Source organism: Arachis stenosperma, chromosome 2 (assembly GCF_014773155.1).
Source record: "Arachis stenosperma cultivar V10309 chromosome 2, arast.V10309.gnm1.PFL2, whole genome shotgun sequence".
In the NCBI taxonomy this organism is placed as follows: domain Eukaryota; kingdom Viridiplantae; phylum Streptophyta; class Magnoliopsida; order Fabales; family Fabaceae; genus Arachis; species Arachis stenosperma.
Genome location: NC_080378.1, coordinates 74,270,891 through 74,280,233, shown reverse-complemented (window position 1 = coordinate 74,280,233; position 9,343 = coordinate 74,270,891).

Sequence of the window (9,343 nt, the reverse complement as noted above, 5' to 3'; positions counted from 1 at the left end):
AATGAATTTTTCTGAGTTGGAAAATGTTTTTTTTTTCGAAAAATTTTTTGTGAAAATGCGTACTGGTACTTAAGCTGGCAGTACTGGCTCTAGTCTGTTCAGTACTGCATATTTTGGAAAATAAGATTTTAAAAATTGATTTATTGTTTTGAAAAGGCAAAAATAATTTATAATCGAAAACCGAGTGCTAATCTTTAAAGGTTTTGGTTTAAAATGGGCCAAACGGGCTAAAATTGATAACGGGTTGGATCGTGTCCAAGTTGGATCTAAGGCCCAACTTATATAAACCCATTAATGAGCATTTCAGCTCATTTGATGTATAGAGAGTGAGAGAGGGACGGTGATAGAGAAGAGACGAGATGAGAGTTTGGTTACTATTCACCTCCATCTTCTTCAAGCCATAATTTGAGCTACGGAACTCTGATTGACAAGCCGTTTGCTGCCATGCAAAGCTCTCATCGAACTCTTCATTTCTATCTAAGTTTTGTAGGTAAGAAATTTGATCTCACACTCTAGTTTTCTCCCCTAGCTTCTGTGCATTTTTTGTTATAGTTTTTGAGTAGATTTTGTAGTTTTGGTTGTTTAGGCAATCTCTAGTAGCGAGTAATTATTGGGCTTTACCCCAATCCCCTTTGAACAAGGTAAAGTTCCTCATATACCCTTGTAGTATTGTATGTTGTGGTTTCTAGGTTTTGATTTTAGTAATATATGCGTTGTTAGTTTGAGCTTTGGTGCTTTTTGGAGTTGTCTTGGCTTTTTGGTGGTTTTGTGTGTGGAGAATAATCGGCCAAGGTATGGTTTTAGTTTCTTTTTATATAATATGTAATGTTTCTGGACACTTAGGCTAGTTGACCTTAAGATAGGTTTGACTGATGTGATTGTATGATTAATTGTATATAGATGTTATGCTTGATGATAGTTTGGATGGAGGTTGAATAAGTTTGAATGTGAGGACATATATGTTGTTAGATGATGATTATTGATGAGTTATGTTTGTGGATGTTGATAATAATTTTGATTGTTGGATATTGTGGTTCATGTTGAAAGTAAATGAGTGAGTAAGTTTGGTGAATTGAATAGATTAGTGAGAATTGTGAATAATGACAATTATGAGGATTAATGATGAGAGGTGACGAATGATGTTTAAGATGAGTAAATTGTGCAAATTATTGATGATTGAGGTCTTGAGTTGAGAATTATAGATTTGTGATGCTTTATGGTGGAAATGTTGAGCGAATTAGGTGTGAAAATAATGGAAGTACAATGGAATGGTAAGGTGTAGTGTGTGTTAGTGTCTTATGAGGTATGGGTGTGTTTTAGTTTGGTTTGGTTGTGAAATTTGGAAGTTTGAGAACTTGTGAATTTTTGGGTAAAAATCAGTTTTTGGTAAACTTTAATAGATCATAGCTTGAGCCTCAGTTTTTGAAAATTGTTGAAATTTATTTTAAATTTAAGTTCATTCAAAAATCTTTAAATTGATATAAAGTTTGATGAAAATGGATTTTTGTAGAGGAAGTTATAGACGTTTAAAGTTTGGATTTTAAAATTGATTTTTGCAACTTTGTAAAATTTTCTAAGTTTGGGAGTGCATGCGTATGCGTACGCATACCACCCATAAGCATACATGCCATTCTTTTTGGCACCTATGCTTACGCGAACGCCTGTATGCGTACGCGAAATGAGAAAAATTTTATGTATGTGTACGCATACATAATGCATGCGTACCCATACAGCCTATTTTGCTGAAAAGTGATTTTTCTTTATTTTTTTAAGGGTTCTCTAACTTTTCAAACTTTCTCCAAATGGTGTTTAAGAGTACTATCCTAGTGCTTAGGTCCTAATATTATTAAAGATGAGTTAGAGACTTAAATAGATGAATTTCTATATGAGTTTAGAAGACGGAGACTTAGGCTATGGGAGGTTTGTGGATGAGATTAGTGAATGTGGTGTGGTAAAGAATTTCTTTGATGGGGCTTTTGAGTTTTGGAATGATTATAGTTAATGGAGTGAGTATGAATGGAAGTGTGTTATGAGCAGTAGTCTCTAAGATGGGTTATGTGATGGTGGTATGCAATGTTTTTCGTCGTAGGGGCTGTGGCGGTCTCCCTCCTACGTTCGGATGTGAGGGCTGTGGCAGTCTCCCGCTCACGTAATACAAATTGCATTGGCAAGTCGCTATGCACCTTGGGCAAGGGCTGTGGCAGTCTACCGCTTGTCAAGGTAGCGGTGCCAGCATAGGGGCCGAGGAAGTCTCCCGCCTACATTGAGGTGTGAGGGCTGGGGTTGTATTCCGCTCGCATAACCTTTTCTGCTACATAAGTGTGCCAGGCACCATATCCTCGGACAATACAAAAGTGTGCCAGGCACTATATCCTCGGACGATACAAAAGTGTGCCAAGCGTTATATCCTCGGACGTGACAGAAAGGCGACATCCGAAAGGGTGTGTCGGGTTGGCATTTATGGATCGACAAGTGATATCACGAGCCAATAGGACAGGTATTCATCATATGCATCTTCTATATGCTTGCTTGCTTTGATTACTTGAGTTATACCTATTTGAATAACATGCTTAAATGCTAGTTGCATTAAATGTGTTTTACTAGCATTAAGGAGGATCAGGAGGCGGTGGCGATGGAATCGCACGGAGGGTAGGTTGGTGAAGGCTGTGGGACAGCGGTGACTAGTTTTAGATAAAAATCCCCTAAGTTTTAGATAACCCTGTTTATGGTTTATGGTTTAATTTATTTATTTTATTCTTAGATTGAATATCTAATTTCGATGTGAAGTTCTAGGATTGCCTTCGGCGTCCCAAAACCTTACATCTTACATATTAGGCACTGTTACCATACTGAGAACCTCCGGTTCTCATACCATATATTGTTGTAGATTTTCAGATGCAGGTTGTAATTCACCTCGGTGAGTTGCGAGATAGTGACAGAGCGGAGTATGGCTTCATCTTTTTTTTATTCTGCTTTATTTTGATATAGTCACTCTCTCACCCTTTGTATTTATATAACCTTTTTGCCTTAGAGGCTTTAATTCTGAAAACCTTGAGAGATAAGTTGTATAAGCTGTTTTAACTCAAAAATTCTGTATTTTTCTGTTTGTAACTAGTCGGTCTAAACTCCGCGGGTTACGACTAGAGTTCTTTTGTTTATCATACTTATGTGTATCCATCTTGACTATTATTATATTAAGTCTCATGTTGTATCATGTGCCTTTACGCTTTTAGTTATCGTGTGTGAATGCCTTGCACTGGTAAATTCGCTTTATGCGATTTTGAACTTTATTCCTTCATCGGACTCCTAGTATTATTATCTCCTTCTATATTTATTAATGTTTGAGTTTTAGAACTGCTGTGCCATCTTGTTATCCTTCGCCTTACGGCTAGAGGTAAGGATTAGGGTAACGGGGTATTACACACAAACCCCAGGCCTAAGGCCACAGCCTCCCCAAACCCTACTGTGTTCGGTTCCCTATCCGGTTCCGTTGTCGTTGCCATGGCTGGTGTCGTTGGCCCGTTGCTGCCCACTCACGCTCACGAGTCACATCGTCTCACCGCCATCTCATCGTCAAGCTCTAAGCTCGCAATCTCGCACCCGGCAGTCTGGATTCATGAAATCAGCTATGGATCGACATCCCCAGCGCATTTGTACAGAGCATTGTGTAGGGCATCTCGCTTTGATTGTAAGCAGATTTATGGTCCATTAACATTGTTATATATTTGGGCTTAGATTCATATGCCATTTCTTGCCCCGATTCCTAGTGTCTCGCGATATTTTTCACATGCTAACTGATAACATTAATTGTTAATAGCTTTACATTATGTTTTACTTTGTATTTTAATGTCTAATTAGAAAGTTTACTAATAAAAAAATTATGTCAGATGGCGTAACTGTGAGCGTGCTGATCGGCCGTGTAGATATCATAATGTCACTTACTTTAGGAAATTGTTAGATGAAGTTTGGGAAGGCTAAGTATGTTCTCATTAAATAATATAGAATCATCTCAATATACATGTATGTTCATGCCTTCATATTATTTGGTGAATAATTCTCTCTTTTTTGTTTTTATCCAGTTTGTATGGAAAGTTTACAGTGTTGATCACATAGAGCCAGATGCCATCCTTGAAGATATCCGTCATCATTCATAGGTTTGGAGCATAATGGTACTATTGATATCATTCGAGACTCTTGCGTGGTATGCAATCAACAATTTCAGGAGACAATTTAGTTTTGTACAGGGTATCCCACATCAAAAGAGATCTCTGGATGGCCAATATGGTGAGGTTTTGACCATACCTAAAATATTTGATTGGTCCATCACACAGGTTTTGAATAATGCAATGGACCAATAGATACATTCATGTCTTAACTGAGGATCATGTGCTTTTGCTGTATCTGCTAGACCTTTACATGAATTGGTCTCGAGAGAAATATGGACTTACCTCCACTTGTTTGATCTTATCTTGCAAAAAATTTAGGAGGACAATGTTGTGGCAAATATATCCCACCTTCCAAATCTGTAGCCATTGCGACATTCACAAAAACTCCATAATCAACACCGCTACAAGAGCAACCTCAGCAGTCTTCAATTCTATATGTTCCTCAAACCTATTCCATATTGCCTTTTACATGATCATATCCACTCTTTCAACAGAATTGGGGCATATCACATTTGGAAATAGGAGATCCAATATCATTCAGCCAACTACTTGAATTCATGACGATAGATCTAGGTTAGTCACAGTCTTGTAACCTGAGCGAAATTCCCCCCTAAGGTGATACACCCGAATGTGCTGACTCAAAGAAGGTCAATGAATTTAGAAATTTGTTGTCTTACACCTTTAGAAAACTTTGAAGGCAGAATATCTGTTGATTCGAGTAGAAGTGATATGGGGGTTGTTAATGGTGGAAACCCCCGTCGTATCCCAATGGGTCTCATCAAGGAGAATGAGGAAGATTGACGGTGATGATGGTGAATACTTAGTAGATACCCCGCAGGGTGATGACGAGGATGAGGATGATGATAAGGATGTTGATGAGAATGCTAGTCATGATGGTGATGATGTCAACCATGGTGATGACTCTGGACCTAGTGCAGGCAACGTACTTGTTTGTAGGAACATATCTTTACATTATATTTTACTGTATAGAATATTATCAGTAGGTTGATATGTATGTTGTCTTTAATTTTTATGTAGGTGGGGCAGGTATAGCCACAGGTGGCGCCTCGACAATGGACAGTGGCAAATACAATCAGCACGATATTGTTGTTTTCATCCTATAAAACTGCAACTAATAGACAATTCTTATATTTTTTATGCAATTGAATCCCATCTATCTATACAATTGGTATGCAGTGGCTGAATGCTCTAATGCAAGGAAAATAACTCCAGTGTAATACCCGAATATCAAGAACTAAGTCATCCCCCTTAGTATGCAGGCATGGTTAAAGTAGATGGCTGCTGGTGGATCCTTGTGACACATAGCTTCAAACCATATGGGAAAAGCTTCATAAGAAGCTTCCCAACCTCCGAATATTTTTTCTACTGACTTTTGCTTTGCCAACCATGCTTTGCGATAACTTATGGTGTAATTAAATTTTGGCTGAACTTTAGCAATGATAGATTTCACCTTTATGGATGGATCAACCTCTATCAATGGCTTAATTGCTTTTGCAATTGCGAAGAATCCAAATTGGAATGGTCTTGAGAAATAGTAGCTCTAGTGAAAGTGTGACTACCATTATATCTCCTTATCTTTCAACAATACTTCTTCTAGATCATGCTAACCCTAATAAGCCAATCATAGCTTGTGTCATACTGTGTATATTTGGCATAAAATATTTGGGTTTTGACTTATACACCTAGTAGTCTACACCTCTGCGAATAGCATAATCTTTAACTACCACAATCACATCTTTCCGGAAAATAAATTTCATTCTCATGATGAATTCACTATCTACCATAATAGGAGGCTATACTACAACAACACCATGACATAAACTTAAACAAGTACATAAAAATATATAAAATTTAAATATACAAATTCTAAATATGTAAATATAAATATATATTTATATATTTACGTAAAGATATAATTTATATGTTTACAAAAAATATAAATGATATTTTTTATATAAATGTATAAATTATACAAGTATATAATATATATTTATGTAAATATATAAATATATACATTTTAAATTTATAGTATGTATATAATATATAAAATATATATTTATAATTGTCAAATTTTAAATATATATATATATATATATATATTTATAATTTTTAAATTTTAAATTTTAAATTATAGATATATAATATAAGTACATATATATACATAAATTTAAATATATAAATATAATTTAGAAATTTGAAAATTACACATACAAAATATAAACAAATACATAAAATCTACAAAATAATACTATTTATACTAGATATCTAAGTAAATAATTAGTCATCACTAATTGCATAAATAACTTAATCTAAATATGCTATTTTATGTCAAGCTTAAACTATTTTTATGTTATAAAACTATCATATAATTATTTAAATTACATACCCGCATTCAAGTATTTAGAAAACGTTGGTGCATGCATAATTTCCAAATTCAACGTGCACATGAAAGATGCCTCTTGAAACGGATGCTATTTTGCTAGTGTAATTTGCCACCTCCGTCATGTCTACCTCCATGATGTTATCAACTTCATCATCATGTTCATTTAGATCAAAAACCTCATAGTTACTTTCGAACTCATCCCCGTTATTACTGTTGTAATATCTCCATTTGATATTTTGTTTGGATTTAGATTGTTCGAACTCAATATAAAGCTCGATAAACGACATCTGTGATCGACTTTCATAATAAATTGAAAACATCTCTTCCAAACTTGTCTCCTCGACGACATACTTCATTAGAAAACAGGAACGGACCCAGGGTATATAGGAGGGGGACACTTGGCCCCACTCTAAAAAATTACATATATATATATATATTTGTTCTTAATATAATTATATTTTTTGTCCTCATGAAAATTTATAAAATTTTGTCTTGAGATTTATATTAAAAATATTTTTTTATTAAATTAAATATGTAACAATATTTATTTTGTTAAATTTGATTTAATATAAAAATAAAAAATAAGTAAATAAATTAACTCAATAAAAAATTAATGAATAGTATTAATATAATTTTTAAAATTAATTAATTAGTTAATTACCAAACTAAAATTCAATTTTCTAAATATAAGTAAAATTATAAATTTTTTTCTTCAAAAATCAGTTGAAAAAAGAAAAAATAATATCTATCTATTAATTAATATTCTTTATTTTAAAATTATATAATACTTTTTAATTTTATATCTTAAACAATCTTGCTTGCAACAACTATTTTAGATTAAAAAGTATTTTATGTCATAAATATTATAACAAATAAATTTTTTAATCCAATGGGTGATAATTAATATTTGAAAATTATAATGAGTAGTAGAACAATTGTTTAAAAGCATAGAAGTTAATTTTGATATGTTAAAACATGTATATTTTTTTACATAGTCATTTAATTATATTTATTCTTTTAGATAACTATTTAGGCGATAAATGTAAAAAATTATATTTTTAATTATAATACATAATTAAATAGATGCATAAAATCTTTAATCTGACAATGTATTAAAATTAAATTAAAAAATATATAAAAAATGTAATTATTTAAAAAAATTAAAAATAATTATAAATTAAGTTTCTATTATTTTATATAAACATACTTTTTATATACAGTTTTTCTTTTGTATTTACTATTTATATATAAATCTAGTTTCAAATTATAAATACTAGTGTATCAATAAACGCTAACGTGCCAACTAATTCACTCTTTTTCTTATTGAATGTGTATAAAAATAAATAAAAGTAAAGTTAGTTAGAATGACAATTTATTTAAAATTTAATTAAGATGTTTTAAGTTTAAAATGACAAGTTAGTTAGATATTTTTGTCCCCACTCCTAAAATTTTTTGGGCCCGTCACTGTTAGAAAATAAACAAACCCACGAAACATTGATACAGGATGTCGATACAAAATGCTCGATACCTTCTTTGATATATAAGGATCTATCATTTCACAAATAATACCGTTTAGTCCTTCAAATGACAATGTAAAGGGAACAATAAGATCATAAGGATTTTCACATATAACACTACTAGAAAAACGCTGAGAATCGTCGGATTTAGCGTCGGATGTTAGCAATGAGTTTTCTGTCGGATTTACCATCGAATTTGGCTATAAACTTGTGACCGTCAAATATTATCGTCGGAATTGTCGTTCCGACGGTAAGGCCGACGGTAATATGTGGCGGGAAAAAAGAAAATTATGGCTCGTCCTATTACCGTCGGATTTATCGGCGGCCAAATCTGAGTAACCATGTTTAGTGAAACGCTGCGTTTTGGGCATACGAAAAATGTTACCGTTAGATTTTTCCGATGGTAAATTCGACAGTAACATGCCCTAAATGATAGGGCGAACCTTCGTCTCCCCCCATTTCGAATTTCCTCCTCTCTCTACATCTCCGCCCTCTCTCTCTCACCACTGCCTCTACCGTCGCCGATTGTTCTCTGCCCCCGCCCGCCGCTGCTGCTCCACAGTTCTTGGTGAGCTAGAACCTCTGCACTCAATGCTCTCTCCACTGTGACGTCGAGCCTCCACTGCGAGCCAAGCCTCCACCACCACGACATCCATTGCTCTCTCCACCGAGGCGCATTCCGGCAAGCCACCTCCACCGCCGCAACCTCACCTCCATCGTTGCTCCACTCTTCTTGCTCTGAGGTTGGTTTTGAGATTTTGTCAACTTCCAATTTAATCTTCTCTATTTTAAATTCACTATGGGTAATTAGATTTTAATTTTTTGTTAGTAATTTGATTTAGTTAAACTACTTTTTGCTGTTAGGTTGATTTAGAGTAAAATTAGAAAATTTTTATTAGGATTTCTCTTGGTTCATAAGTAATTAAGCATGCTATTGTGATTGTTAGGTTTGTAATTTGAATTTGTTTAGGGTTTGTAATTTTTTTTATTAATTTAGGTTAGATTCAATACATTTGGTTTTGAATTGTTCAAGTGTTTGGAATTCATTAATTTTGTTATTTTCTGCATTGATGACTGTTTCGCTGAAAAATTATTGTTGAGATTGTTTATTAATTGTTTAATTTTAGTTTAATTTAGCTTAGGTTTGGTTAGAATTTCAATTTCAGTTTTGAATCAGTTTCAAAGTTAGTTTAGGGTTAGTTTTCTAATCTTAGTTGATTTTGGTTGACTAAGTTAGGTTAGATTCAATACATTAG